Source organism: Misgurnus anguillicaudatus, chromosome 20 (genome assembly GCF_027580225.2).
Source record: "Misgurnus anguillicaudatus chromosome 20, ASM2758022v2, whole genome shotgun sequence".
In the NCBI taxonomy this organism is placed as follows: domain Eukaryota; kingdom Metazoa; phylum Chordata; class Actinopteri; order Cypriniformes; family Cobitidae; genus Misgurnus; species Misgurnus anguillicaudatus.
The window spans coordinates 32,039,941-32,055,519 of NC_073356.2; the positions used below are offsets into that span (position 1 = coordinate 32,039,941).

At 42.5% G+C, this 15,579-nt stretch overlaps 1 protein-coding gene across 2 annotated transcripts in view; it reads left to right on the forward strand.

Moving 5' to 3' along the window:
* The window catches only part of LOC129455730 (uncharacterized), a 91,171-nt gene that overhangs the window by 60,533 nt on the left and 15,059 nt on the right, over window positions 1-15,579 (forward strand). The window lies entirely within an intron of this gene.

A 15,579-nucleotide genomic window follows, 5' to 3' on the forward strand; every position in this document is an offset into this window, starting at 1 on the left:
GTACCGGCCTGAACACGTCAATATAACAATAATCAGGTACCGCCATAGCGCCACCTGCTGCACACAGGCGGTGTGGCACATCAGTTTCCCTTTGAATATCCACCTGTATTTATCCACTTTAAATCATACCCCCCTGGTTTACTGCTTTACTAATGCATAGGGTAGCGGTGCACATGCGTGCGAGGGCCCTTCCATCGCTGCTTGCAGCTTTATTAGGGCCCGAGCACACCAGGGTGTGAGGACCCTATTGTTTTTGCTCCGTTTATTATTATTATTATTTTTCTTCTTCTTCTTCTTCTTCTTCTTCTTCTTCTTCTCCGAAATGGATCGCATTTTTGAGGGCCTAAACATACCTGAAAACTCATGAAAATTTGCACACGCGTCAGAAGTGGTGAAAATTTACATGTAGTATAGGCGTCAGAAGTGGGCGTGTAGAAATGGCTCGATAGCGCCACCTGCAAAATTTCATAAGAACAGCCCCCCCACTACGAAAATCGTACAGATACGAAATTTGGTAGGATCATCTTGCACCCCAAGACCTACAAAAAAGTCTCTTGGAGCTAAGCTCTAAACCCCACAGGAAGTCGGCCATTTTGAATTTTATCTGTCATTTTTTGACATTTCCAAGCGTCGTACTTTAACGAACTCCTCCTAGCGATTTAATCGGATCATTATCATATTTGGTCAGTCTCATCTAAAGGCCTTTGCGATGCTAAATTGCGGAGATCTTGACTTTTCGTTGGATGGTGTGTCCGTGGCGGCCTGACAAAGTTCTGCATTTTCGCCATGAAACAGGAAGTTGTTATAACTCAGGCATACAATGTCCAATCTGCCACACACTTCACATGTTTGATAAGGGTCTTGACCTGAACACATTTTAATGCCAATATTCAACTTCAGTCATAGCGCCACCTAAAGGTAGCAGGAAATACCATGTTTTACGCTGTGATTTACTGCTATTAGAGATTTAATCAAATCATCATCATATTTGGTCAGACTGATGTTAAGCCCTTTGCCGTGATAAATTGCGAAGATCTTGACTTTTCGTTGAAGGGCGTGTCCGTGGCAGCCTGGCAAAGTGTGATATTTCGCCATGAAACAGGAAGCTGTTGTAATTCAGGCATACATTATCAGTCTGCCCCCGACTTCACACGTTTGTTAAGGGTCCCGGCCTGTACACGTCAATATAACAATAATCAGGTACAGTCATAGCGCCACCTAGCGGCAGCAGGAAATACCATGTTTTACGCTGTGACTTACTGCTCTTAGATATTTAACCATATCAACATCATATTTCACCAGTGTAATCTCAAGACCTTGTGTGATGATAAAAAGCAACGACCTTGACTTTTCATTCAAGGGCGTGTCCGTGGCGGCCTCGCAAATTATCGCTAAATGAATCGCATTTTTGACAGGCTAAACAAGCTCAAAAAGTCATAAAACGTTGCACACACGTCAGAAGTGGCGAAAATTTACATGTGGCATAGGCGCCAGAAGTGGGCGTGTAGAAATGGCTCGATAGCGCCACCTGCAAAATTTCAAAAGAACAGCCCCCCCACTACGAAAAACATACAGATAAGAAATTTGGTAGAATCATCTATCACCCCGAGACCTACAAAAAAGTTTCTTGGAGCGAAGCTCTAACCCCCACAGGAAGTCGGCCATTTTGAATTTTTGCCTTGATTTTTGTGCAAATTTGGTCATTTCCAGGCTTCATACTTTAACGAACTCCTCCTAGAGATTTAATCCGATCATCATCATATTTGGTCAGTATCATCTAAAGGCCTTTGCGATGCTAAATTGCTGAGCTTTTGACTTTCCGTTGGAGGATGTGTCCGTGGCAGCCTGACAAAGTTCAGCGTTTTCGCCATGAAACAGGAAGTTGTTATAACTCAGGCATAGAATGTCCAATCTGCCCCCCACTTCACACGTTTGATAAGGGTCCCGGCCTGAACACGTCAATATAACAATAATCAGGTACAGTCATAGCGCCACCTACTGCACACAGGCGGTGTGGCACATCAGTTTCCCTTTGAATATCTACCTATATTTACCCACTTTAATTCATATCCCCCTGGCTCACTGCTTTACTAATGCCATAGGGTAGCGGTGCACATGCGTGCGAGGGCCCTTCCATCGCTGCTTGCAGCTTTAATTATTATTTATTCTTCTTCTTCTCCAAAGTGAATCGCATTTTTGAGGGGCGAAACATGCTCGAAAACTCATGAAATTTTGCACACATGTCAGGAGTGGCGAAAATTTACATGTGGCATAGGCGCCAGAAGTGGGCGTGTAGAAATGGCTCGATAGCGCCACCTGCAAAATTTCAAGAGAACAGCCCCCCCGCTACGAAAAACGTACAGATACGAAATTTGGTAGGATCATCTATCACCCCAAGACCTACAAAAAAGTCTCTTGGAGCGAAGCTCTAAACCCAACAGGAAGTCCGCCATTTTGAAATTTTGCCTTGATTTTTGTGCAAATTTGGTCATTTCCAGCCTTCATACTTTAACGAACTCCTTCTACAGATTTAATCCGATCATCGTCATATTTGGTCAATCTCATCTAAAGGCCTTTGCGATGTTAAATTGCGGAGATCTTGACTTTTCGTCAGAGGGTGTGTCCGTGGCGGCCTGACAAATTTCGGCATTTTCGCCATGAAACAGGAAGTGGCTCTAACTCAGGCATACAATGTCCAATCTGCCCCACGCTTCACATGTTTGATAAGGGTCTTGACCTGAACACATTTCAATGCCAATATTCAACTTCACTCATAGCGCCACCTAGAGGTAGGAGGAAATACCATGTTTTATGCTCTGATTTACTGCTCTTAGAGATTTAATCAAATCATCATCATATTTGGTCTGACTGATGTTAAGCCCTTTTCCTTGATAAATTGCGAAGATCTTGACTTTTCGTTGAAGGGCGTGTCCATGGCGGCCTGGCAAAGTGTGATGTTTCGCCATGAAACAGGAAGTTGTTATAACTCAGGCATACAATGTCCGATCTGCCCCTGACTTCACACGTTTGATAAGGGTCCAGGCCTGAACACATCAACATGGCATAATTCAGTAACACTCATAGCGCCACCTAGAGGCAGCAGGAAATACCATGTTTTACGCTGTGATTTACTGCTCTTAGATATTTAACCATATCAACATCATATTTCACCAGTGTAATCTCAAGACCTTGTGTGATGATAAAAAGCAACGACCTTAACTTTTCATTAAAGGGCGTGTCCGTGGCGGCCTCGCAAAGTATCGGTAAATGAATCGCATTTTTGACAGGCTAAACAAGCCCAAAAAGTCATAAAACGTTGCACACATGTCAGAAGTGGCGAAAATTTACATGTGGCATAGGCGCCAGAAGTGGGCGTGTAGAAATGGCTCGATAGCGCCATCTGCAAAATTTCAAGCGAACAGCCCCCCCGCTACGAAAAAGGTACAGATATGAAATTTGGTAGGATCATCTATCACCCCAAGACCTACAAAAAAGTATCTTGGAGCGAAGCTCTAAACCCCACAGGAAGTCGGCCATTTTGAATTTTTGCCTTGATTTTTGTGCAAATTTGGTCATTTCCAGGCTTTATACTTTAACGAACTCCTCCTACAGATTTAATCCGATCATCGTCATATTTGGTCAATCTCATCTAAAGGCCTTTGCGATGTTAAATTGCGGAGATCTTGACTTTTCGTTGGAGGGTGTGTCCGTGGCGGCCTGCCAAATTTCGTCTTTTTCGCCATGAAACAGGAAGTGGCTCTAACTCAGTCATACAATGTCCAATCTGACCCACGCTTCACATGTTTGATAAGGGTCTTGGCCTGAACACATTTCAATGCCAATATACAACTTCACTCATAGCGCCACCTAGAGGTAGGAGGAAATGCCATGTTTTACGCTGTGATTTACTGCTCTTAGAGATTTAATCAAATCATCATCATATTTGGTCAGACTGATGTTAAGCCCTTTGCCGTGATAAATTGCGAAGATCTTGACTTTTCGTTGAAGGGCGTGTCCGTGGCAGCCTGGCAAAGTGTGATATTTCGCCATGAAACAGGAAGCTGTTGTAATTCAGACATACATAGTCCGATCTGCCCCCAACTTCACACGTTTCATAAGGGTCCCGGCCTGAACACATCAACATGGCATAATTCAGTATCAGTCATAGCGCCACCTAGAGGCAGCAGGAAATACCACCTTTTATGCTGTGACTTACTGCTCTTAGAGATTTAACCATATCAACATCATATTTTATCAGTCTAATCTCAAGACCTTGTGTGATGATAAATAGCAACGACCTTGACTTTTCGTTAAAGGGCGTGTCCGTTGCGGCCTCGCAAAGTATCGCTAAATGAATCCCATTTTTGACAGCCTAAACGAGCTCAAAAAGTCATGAAACGTTGCACACGTGTCAAAAGTGGCGAATATTTTCATGTGATATAGGCCTCAGAACTTGGGGTGTTAAAATGGCTCTATAGCACCACCTACAAAAGTTCAATAGAGCAGGCCCCCCGCTACATTAATCGCACAGATACGATATGCGGTAGGATCATGTTTCACCCCAAGACCTACAAAAAAGTCTCTTGGAGCAAAGCTCTAAACCCCACAGGAAGTCAGCCATTTTGAATTTTCTCTGTAATTTGAGTGCAAATTTTGCCATTTCTGGCCTTCATATTTTAACAAACTCTTCCTATAAATTTAATCAGATAATCATCATATTTGGTGAGTGTCATCTAAAGGGCTTTGCAATGCTAAATTGCGGAGATGTTGACATTTCAATGGAGGCTTGCCAAATTTCTGTGTTTCTCAATGAAACAGGAAGTTGTTCTAACTCAGGTTTAAAATGTCCAATCTGACCCACGCTTCACAAGTTTGATAGGTGTCCTGTCCTGAACACATCAACATGGCAATATTCAGTAAAAGTTATAGCGCCACCTGCTGGAAGCAGGAAATTACATGTTTTACACTGTGATTTACTGCTCATTGAAATGTATTCAGATCATCATCATATTTGGTCAGTCTGAAATGATAAATTGTGAAGATATTGACATTTCGTTAAAGGGGCGTGTCCGTTGTGGCCTGTCAAAGTTTGATTTTTCGCCATGAGAAAGCTGTTGTAACTCAGACAGGCAATGTCCGACCTGTCACAGACATCATACGTTTGACAAGGGTCCTGGCCTCAACACATCAATGTTACAACAATCAATTACAATCATAGCGCCACCTGCTGCATAAAGGAGTAGTGGCACTTCAAAGTTCCTTTGAATATCCACCTATATTTATCCACGGAAATTTCAATCCCCCTGGTTTATTGCTTTACTAAGGCCATAGAGTGGCGGTGTACATGAGTGCGAGGGCCCTTCCATCACTGCTTGCAGTTTTAATTATTATTATTATTATTATTATTTTCCGAAATTAATCGCATTTTTGAAGGCCTAAACATGCTCAAAAACACATGAAATTTTGCACACGCGTCAGAAGTGGTGAAAATTTACATGTGGTATAGGCGTCAGAAGTGGGCGTGTAGAAATGGCTCGATAGCGCCACCTGCAAAATTTCAAGAGAACAGCCCCCCCGCTACGAAAAACGTACAGATACGAATTTTGGTAGGATCATCTATCACCCCAAGACCTACAAAAAAGTCTCTTGGAACTAAGCTCTAAACCCCACAGGAAGTCAGCCATTTTGAATTTTCTCTGTCATTTTTTTACATTTCCAAGCGTCGTACTTTAACGAACTCCTCCTAGAGATTTAATCCGATCATCATCATATTTGGTCAATCTCATCTAAAGGCCTTTGCGATGTTAAATTGCGGAGATCTTGACTTTTCGTTGGAGGGTGTGTCCGTGGCGGCCTGACAAAGTTAGGCATTTTCGCGATGAAACAGGAAGTTGTTATAACTCAGGCATACAATGTCCAATCTGCCCCACGCTTCACATGTTTGATAAGAGTCTTGGCCTGAACACATTTTAATGCCAATATTCAGCTTCAGTCATAGCGCCACCTAGAGGTAGCAGGAAATGCCATGTTTTACGCTGTGATTTACTGCTCTTAGAGATTTAATCAAATCATCATCATATTTGGTCAGACTGATGTTAAGCCCTTTGCCGTGATAAATTGCGAAGATCTTGACTTTTCGTTGAAGGGCGTGTCCGTGGCGGCCTGGCAAAGTGTGATGTTTTGACATGAAACAGGAAGCTATTGTAATTCAGGCATACATTATCCGATCTGCTCCAGACTTCACACGTTTGATAAGGGTCCCGGCCTGAACACGTCAATATAACAATAATCAGGTACAGTTATAGCGCCACCTGCTGCACACAGGCGGTGTGGCACATTTTTTGTCCTTTGAATATCAACCTATATTTACCCACTTTAATTCATATCCCCCTGGTTCACTGCTTAACTAATGCCATAGGGTGGCGGTGCACATCCGTGCGAGGGCCCTTCCATCGCTGCTTGCAGCTTTAATTAGGGCCCGAGCACACAAGTGTGAGGACCCTATTGTTTTTGCTCCGTTTTTTATTATTATTATTATTATTATTATTTATTCTTCTTCTTCTCCAAAGTGAATCGCATTTTTGAGGGGCGAAACATGCTCGAAAACTCATGAAATTTTGCACACATGTCAGGAGTGGCGAAAATTTACATGTGGCATAGGCGCCAGAAGTGGGCGTGTAGAAATGGCTCGATAGCGCCACCTGCAAAATTTCAAGAGAACAGCCCCCCCACTACGAAAAACGTACAGATACGAAATTTGGTAGGATCATCTATCACCCCAAGACCTACAAAAAAGTCTCTTGGAGCGAAGCTCTAAACCCAACAGGAAGTCGGCCATTTTGAATTTTTGCCTTGATTTTTGTGCAAATTTGGTCATTTCCAGCCTTCATACTTTAACGAACTCCTCCTACAGATTTAATCCGATCATCGTCATATTTGGTCAATCTCATCTAAAGGCCTTTGCGATGTTAAATTGCGGAGATCTTGACTTTTCGTCAGAGGGTGTGTCCGTGGCGGTCTGACAAATTTCGGCATTTTCGCCATGAAACAGGAAGTGGCTCTAACTCAGGCATACAATGTCCAATCTGCCCCACGCTTCATACGTTTGATAAGGGTCTTGGCCTGAACACATTTCAATGCCAATATTCAACTTCACTCATAGCGCCACCTAGAGGTAGGAGGAAATACCATGTTTTATGCTCTGATTTACTGCTCTTAGAGATTTAATCAAATCATCATCATATTTGGTCTGACTGATGTTAAGCCCTTTTCCTTGATAAATTGCGAAGATCTTGACTTTTCGTTGAAGGGCGTGTCCGTGGCGGCCTGGCAAAGTGTGATGTTTCGCCATGAAACAGGAAGTTGTTATAACTCAGGCATACAATGTCCGATCTGCCCCTGACTTCACACGTTTGATAAGGGTCCAGGCCTGAACACATCAACATGGCATAATTCAGTAACACTCATAGCGCCACCTAGAGGCAGCAGGAAATACCATGTTTTACGCTGTGATTTACTGCTCTTAGATATTTAACCATATCAACATCATATTTCACCAGTGTAATCTCAAGACCTTGTGTGATGATAAAAAACAACGACCTTGACTTTTCATTAAAGGGCGTGTCCATGGCGGCCTCGCCAAGTATCGCTAAATGAATCGCATTTTTGACAGGCTAAACAAGCCCAAAAAGTCATAAAACGTTGCACACACGTCAGAAGTGGCGAAAATTTACATGTGGCATAGGCGCCAGAAGTGGGCGTGTAGAAATGGCTCGATAGCGCCACCTGCAAAATTTCAAAAGAACAGCCCCCCCACTACGAAAAACATACAGATATGAAATTTGGTAGGATCATCTATCACCCCAAGACTTACAAAAAAGTCTCTTGAAGCTAAGCTCTAAACCCCACAGGAAGTCGGCCATTTTGAATTTTTGCTGTGATTTCTGTGCAAATTTGGTCATTTCCAGGCTTCATACTTTAACGAACTCCTCCTACAGATTTAATCCAATCATCGTAATATTTGGTCAATGTCATCTAAAGGCCTTTGCGATGTTAAATTGCGGAGATCTTGACTTTTCGTTAGAGGGTGTGTCCGTGGCAGCCTGACAAATTTCGGCATTTTCGCCATGAAACAGGAAGTGGCTCTAACTAAGGCATACAATGTTCAATCTGCCCCATGCTTCACAAGTTTGATAAGGGTCTTGGCCTGAACACATTTCAATGCCAATATTCAGCTTTAATCATAGCGCCACCTAGAGGTTGCAGGAAATTACATGTTTTACGCTGTGATTTACTGCTCTTAGATATTTAATCAAATCATCATCATTTTTGGTAATACTGATCTTAAGGACTTTAATATGATATATTCAGAAGATCTTGACTTTTCGTTGAAGGGCGTGTCCGTGGCGGCCTGGCAAAGTGTGATGTTTCGCCATGAAACAGAAAGCTGTTGTAATTCAGACATACATTGTTCGATCTGCTCGAGACTTCACACGTGTGTTAAGGGTCCCGGCCTGAACACGTCAATATAATAATAATCATGTACAGTCATAGCGCCACCTGCTGCACATTTTCCTTTGAATATCTACCTATATTTACCCACTTTAATTCATATCCCCCTGGTTCACTGCTTTACTAATGCCATAGGGTAGCGGTGCACATGCGTGCGAGGGCCCTTCCATCGCTGCTTGCAGCTTTAATTATTATTTATTCTTCTTCTTCTCCAAAGTGAATCGCATTTTTGAGGGGCGAAACATGCTCGAAAACTCATGAAATTTTGCACACATGTCAGGAGTGGCGAAAATTTACATGTGGCATAGGCGCCAGAAGTGGGCGTGTAGAAATGGCTCGATAGCGCCACCTGCAAAATTTCAAGAGAACAGCCCCCCCACTACGAAAAACGTACAGATACGAAATTTGGTAGGATCATCTATCACCCCAAGACCTACAAAAAAGTCTCTTGGAGCGAAGCTCTAAACCCAACAGGAAGTCCGCCATTTTGAATTTTTGCCTTGATTTTTGTGCAAATTTGGTCATTTCCAGCCTTCATACTTTAACGAACTCCTCCTACAGATTTAATCCGATCATCGTCATATTTGGTCAATCTCATCTAAAGGCCTTTGCGATGTTAAATTGCGGAGATCTTGACTTTTCGTCAGAGGGTGTGTCCGTGGCGGCCTGACAAATTTCGGCATTTTCGCCATGAAACAGGAAGTGGCTCTAACTCAGGCATACAATGTCCAATCTGGCCCACGCTTCATACGTTTGATAAGGGTCTTGGCCTGAACACATTTCAATGCCAATATTCAACTTCACTCATAGCGCCACCTAGAGGTAGGAGGAAATACCATGTTTTATGCTCTGATTTACTGCTCTTAGAGATTTAATCAAATCATCATCATATTTGGTCTGACTGATGTTAAGCCCTTTTCCTTGATAAATTGCGAAGATCTTGACTTTTCGTTGAAGGGCGTGTCCGTGGCGGCCTGGCAAAGTGTGATGTTTCGCCATGAAACAGGAAGTTGTTATAACTCAGGCATACAATGTCCGATCTGCCCCTGACTTCACACGTTTGATAAGGGTCCAGGCCTGAACACATCAACATGGCATAATTCAGTAACACTCATAGCGCCACCTAGAGGCAGCAGGAAATACCATGTTTTACGCTGTGACTTACTGCACTTAGATATTTAACCATATCAACATCATATTTCACCAGTGTAATCTCAAGACCTGGGGTGATGATAAAAAGCAACCACCTTGACTTTTCATTAAAGGGCGTGTCCGTGGCGGCCTCGCAAAGTATCGGTAAATGAATCGCATTTTTGACAGGCTAAACAAGCCCAAAAAGTCATAAAACGTTGCACACATGTCAGAAGTGGCGAAAATTTACATGTGGCATAGGCGCCAGAAGTGGGCATGTAGAAATGGCTCGATAGCGCCACCTGCAAAATTTCAAGCGAACAGCCCCCCCGCTACGAAAAATTTACAGATACGAAATTTGGTAGGATCATCTATCACCCCAAGACCTACAAAAAAGTCTCTTGGAGCGAAGCTCTAAACCCCACAGGAAGTCGGCCATTTTGAATTTTTGCCTTGATTTTTGTGCAAATTTGGTCATTTCCAGGCTTCATACTGCAACAAACTCCTCCTACAGATTTAATCCGATCATCGTCATATTTGGTCGGTCTTATCTAAAGGCCTTTGCGATGCTAAATTGCAGAGATCTTGACTTTTCGTTGGAGGGTGTGTCCGTGGCGGGCTGCCAAATTTCGGTGTTTTCGCCATGAAACAGGAAGTGGCTCTAACTCAGGTATACAATGTCCAATCTGCCCCACGCTTCACATGTTTGATAAGGGTCTTGGCCTGAACACATTTCAATGCCAATATTCAGCTTCAGTCATAGCGCCACCTAGAGGTAACAGGAAATACCATGTTTTACGCTATGATTTACTGCTCTTAGAGATTTAATCAAATCATCATCATATTTGGTTAGATTGATGTAAAGCCCTCTGTGGTGATAAATTGTGAATATCTTGACTTTTCATTGAAGGGCGTGTCCGTGGCGGCCTGGCAAAGTGTGATGTATCGCCATGAAACAGGAAGCTGTTGTAATTCAGACATACATTGTTCGATCTGCCCCAGACTTCACATGTTTGCTAGGGTTCTTGGCCTGAACACATTTCAATGCCAATATTCAGCTTCAGTCATAGCACCACCTGCTGCACACAGGCGGTGTGGCACATCAGTTTCCCTTTGAATATCCACCTGTATTTACCCACTTTAATTCATATCCCCCTGGTTCACTGCTTTACTAATGCCATAGGGTAGCGGTGCACATGCGTGCGAGGGCCCTTCCATCGCTGCTTGCAGCTTTAATTAGGGCCCGAGCACACCAGGGTGCGAGGACCCTATTGTTTTTGCTCGGTTTATTATTATTATTATTATTATTATTATTATTATTATTATTATTATTTATTCTTCTTCTTCTCCAAAGTGAATCGCATTTTTGAGGGGCGAAACATGCTCGAAAACTCATGAAATTTTGCACACATGTCAGAAGTGGTGAAAATTTACATGTGGTATAGGCGCTAAAAGTGGGCGTGTAGAAATGGCTCGATAGCGCCACCTGCAAAATTTCAAGAGAACAGCCCCCCCGCTACGAAGAACGTACAGATACGAAATTTGGTAGGATCATCTATCACCCCAAGACCTACAAAAAAGTCTCTTGGAGCGAAGCTCTAAACCCAACAGGAAGTCCGCCATTTTGAATTTTTGCCTTGATTTTTGTGCAAATTTGGTCATTTCCAGGCTTCATACTTTAACGAACTCCTCCTACAGATTTAATCCGATCATCGTCATATTTGGTCAATCTCATCTAAAGTCCTTTGAGATGTTAAATTGCGGAGATCTTGACTTTTCGTCAGAGGGTGTGTCCGTGGCGGCCTGACAAATTTCTGCATTTTCGCCATGAAACAGGAAGTGGCTCTAACTCAGGCATACAATGTCCAATCTGCCCCATGCTTCATACGTTTGATAAGTGTCTTGGCCTGAACACATTTCAATGCCAATATTCAACTTCACTCATAGCGCCACCTAGAGGTAGGAGGAAATACCATGTTTTACGCTGTGATTTACTGCTCTTAGAGATTTAATCAAATCATCATCATATTTGGTCAGACTGATGTTAAGCCCTTTGCCGTGATAAATTGCGAAGATCTTGACTTTTCGTTGAAGGGCGTGTCCGTGGCAGCCTGGCAAAGTGTGATATTTCGCCATGAAACAGGAAGCTGTTGTAATTCAGACATACATAGTCCGATCTGCCCCCAACTTCACACGTTTGATTAGGGTCCCGGCCTGAACACATCAACATGGCATAATTGAGTATCAGTCATAGCGCCACCTAGAGGCAGCAGGAAATACCACCTTTTATGCTGTGACTTACTGCTCTTAGAGATTTAACCATATCAACATCATATTTCATCAGTCTAATCTCAAGACCTTGTGTGATGATAAATAGCAACGACCTTGACTTTTCGTTAAAGGGCGTGTCCGTTGCGGCCTCGCAAAGTATCGCTAAATGAATCCCATTTTTGACAGCCTAAACGAGCTCAAAAAGTCATGAAACGTTGCACACGTGTCAAAAGTCGCGAATATTTTCATGTGATATAGGCTTCAGAACTTGGGGTGTTAAAATGGCTCTATAGCGCCACCTACAAAAATTCAATAGAGCAGCCCCCCCGCTACGTTAATCGCACAGATACAAAATGCGGTAGGATCATGTATCACCCCAAGACCTACAAAAAAGTCTCTTGGAGCAAAGCTCTAAACCCCACAGGAAGTCAGCCATTTTGAATTTTCTCTGTAATTTGAGTGCAAATTTTGCCATTTCTGGCCTTCGTATTTTAACAAACTCCACCTATAAATTTAATCAGATAATCATCATATTTGGTGAGTGTCATCTAAAGGGCTTTGCAATGCTAAATTGCGGAGATCTTGACATTTCAATGGAGGGTGTGTACGTGGCGGCTTGCCAAATTTCTGTGTTTCTCAATGAAACAGGAAGTTGTTCTAACTCAGGTTTAAAAATTTCCAATCTGACCCACGCTTCACAAGTTTGATAATTGTCCTGTCCTGAACACATCAACATGGCAATATTCAGTAAAAGTTATAGCGCCACCTGCTGGAAGCAGGAAATAACATGTTTTACACTGTGATTTACTGCTCATTGAAATGTATTCAGATCATCATCATATTTGGTCAGTCTGAACTTAGGGACTTCACAATGATAAATTGTGAAGATCTTGACATTTCGTTAAAGGGGCGTGTCCGTTGTGGCCTGTCAAAGTTTGATTTTTCGCCATGAGAAAGCTGTTGTAACTCAGACATGCAATGTCCGACCTGTCACAGACATCATACGTTTGACAAGGGTCCTGGCCTCAACACATTAATGTTACAACAATCAATTACAATCTTAGCGCCACCTGCTGCACAAAGGAGGTATGGCACTTCAAAGTTCCTTTGAATATCCACCTATATTTACCCACTGAAATTTAAATCCCTCTGTTTCATTGCTTTACTAAGGCCATAAAGTGGCGGTGCACATGCGTGCGAGGGCCCTTCCATCACTGCTTGCAGTTTTAATTATTATTTATTCTTCTTCTTCTCCAAAGTGAATCGCATTTTTGAGGGGCGAAACATGATCGAAAACTCATGAAATTTTGCACACATGTCAGAAGTGGCGAAAATTTACATGTGGTATAGGCGCCAGAAGTGGGCGTGTAGAAATGGCTCGATAGCGCCACCTGCAAAATTTCAAGAGAACAGCCCCCCCGCTATGAAAAACGTACAGACACGAAATTTGGTAGGATCATCTATCACCCCAAGACCTACAAAAAAGTCTCTTGGAGCGAAGCTCTAAACCCAACAGGAAGTCCGCCATTTTGAATTTTTGCCTTGATTTTTGTGCAAATTTGGTCATTTCCAGGCTTCATACTTTAACGAACTCCTCCTACAGATTTAATCCGATCATCGTCATATTTGGTCAATCTCATCTAAAGGCCTTTGCGATGTTAAATTGCGGAGATCTTGACTTTTCGTCAGAGGGTGTGTCCGTGGCGGCCTGACAAATTTCTGCATTTTCGCCATGAAACAGGAAGTGGCTCTAACTCAGGCATACAATGTCCAATCTGCCCCACGCTTCATACGTTTGATAAGGGTCTTGGCCTGAACACATTTCAATGCCAATATTCAACTTCACTCATAGCGCCACCTAGAGGTAGGAGGAAATACCATGTTTTACGCTGTGATTTATTGCTCTTAGAGATTTAATCAAATCATCATCATATTTGGTCTGACTGATGTTAAGCCCTTTGCCGTGATCAATTGCGAAGATCTTGACTTTTCGTTGAAGGGCGTGTCCGTGGTGGCCTGGCAAAGTGTGATGTTTCACCATGAAACAGGAAGCTGTTGTAATTCAGACATACATGGTCCGATCTGCCCCCGACTTCACACAATTGATAAAGTTCCCGGCCTGAACACATCAACATGGAATAATTCAGTAACAGTCATAGCGCCACCTAGAGGCAGCAGGAAATACAACCTTTTATGCTGTGACTTACTGCTCTTAGAGATTTAACCATATCAACATCATATTTCATCAGTCTAATCTCAAGACCTTTTGTGATGATAAATAGCAACGACCTTGACTTTTCGTTAAAGGGCGTGTCCGTGGCGGCCTCGCAAAACATTGTTAAATTCATCGCATTTTTGACAGCCTAAACGAGCTCAAAAAGTCATGAAACGTTGCACACATGTCAAAGGTGGTGAAAATGTTCATGTGATATAGGGTTCAGAACTGGGGGGAGGTAAAAATGGCTCTATAGCGCCACCTACAAAAACTCAAGAGAGCAGCCCCCCCGCTACATTAAACGTACAGATACGACATGTGGTAGGATCATGTATCACCCCAAGACATACAAAAAAGTCTCTTGGAGCCAAGCTCTTTACCCCACAGGAAGTCAGCCATTTTAAATTTCCTCTTTAATTTGAGTGCAAATTTTGCTATTTCTGGGCTTCGGACTTTAATAAACTCTTCCTACAGATTTCATTAGATAAAACCATATTTCGTTCGTGTCATCTAAAGGCCTTTGCGATGCTAAATTGCGGAGATCTTGAGTTTTCATTGGAAGGTGTGTCCGTGGCAGCCTGCCATATGTTGGTTTTTCGCCATAAAACAGGAAGTTGTTGTAACTCAGGCTTACAATGTCTAATCTGACCAACGGGTCACATGTTTGATAAGTGTCCTGGCCTGAACAAATCAACATGGCAATATTCAATAAAAGTTGTAGCGCCACCTGCTGGCAGCAGGAAATGTCAGGTTTTACACTGTGTTACAAATCAAAGTTCTTTTGAATATCCACCTATATTTACCCACTTAAATGCATATCCCCCTGGTTCACAGCTTTACTAAGGCCATAGGGTGGCGGTGCACATGCGTGCGAGGGCCCTTCCATCGCTGCTTGCAGCTTTAATATTCTTTTTATAGTTTGCTCTTGAGAAGGGAAACATGCATGCACTCCCCAATGATAAGACATCTCATTCACTAATATTAACAGTGTGGGAGTTCTTCATTGTCAGCTTCATTGTTATTTTTAGGACCCGTGTATAATAGACTATTAAAATGAGAAAACCTTGAGGTATTGTAACTTTTCCCATTTTGAAAGGTTGTACAATGTGTCGAGGGCAGACCGAGTCACTTAATCTGTTCTCCAAATTTGGTAAATATATTAACCTTTCAGAAAATAAATTGGAAAAATATGGTTTGCATCAAACATGTAATAAAAACCTTGTCTCCTTGCACTTCTCCTTCATAACTGCTGATTTCCGAGTCTAACACAACTCCGTTTCTGAGAGCTTTTAGGGCGAATTTATTGCCATTTTACAGCATTTATATAGACTAGACATGCTAAATTTGATCTGTCACTTGATCGAATATTAACTCTCATATTACCAGCAGCATTTCAAACTGTCTTTATGAGCTAGTTTACATTTAAGTATGCGCAGATGAGCCTTATAAAC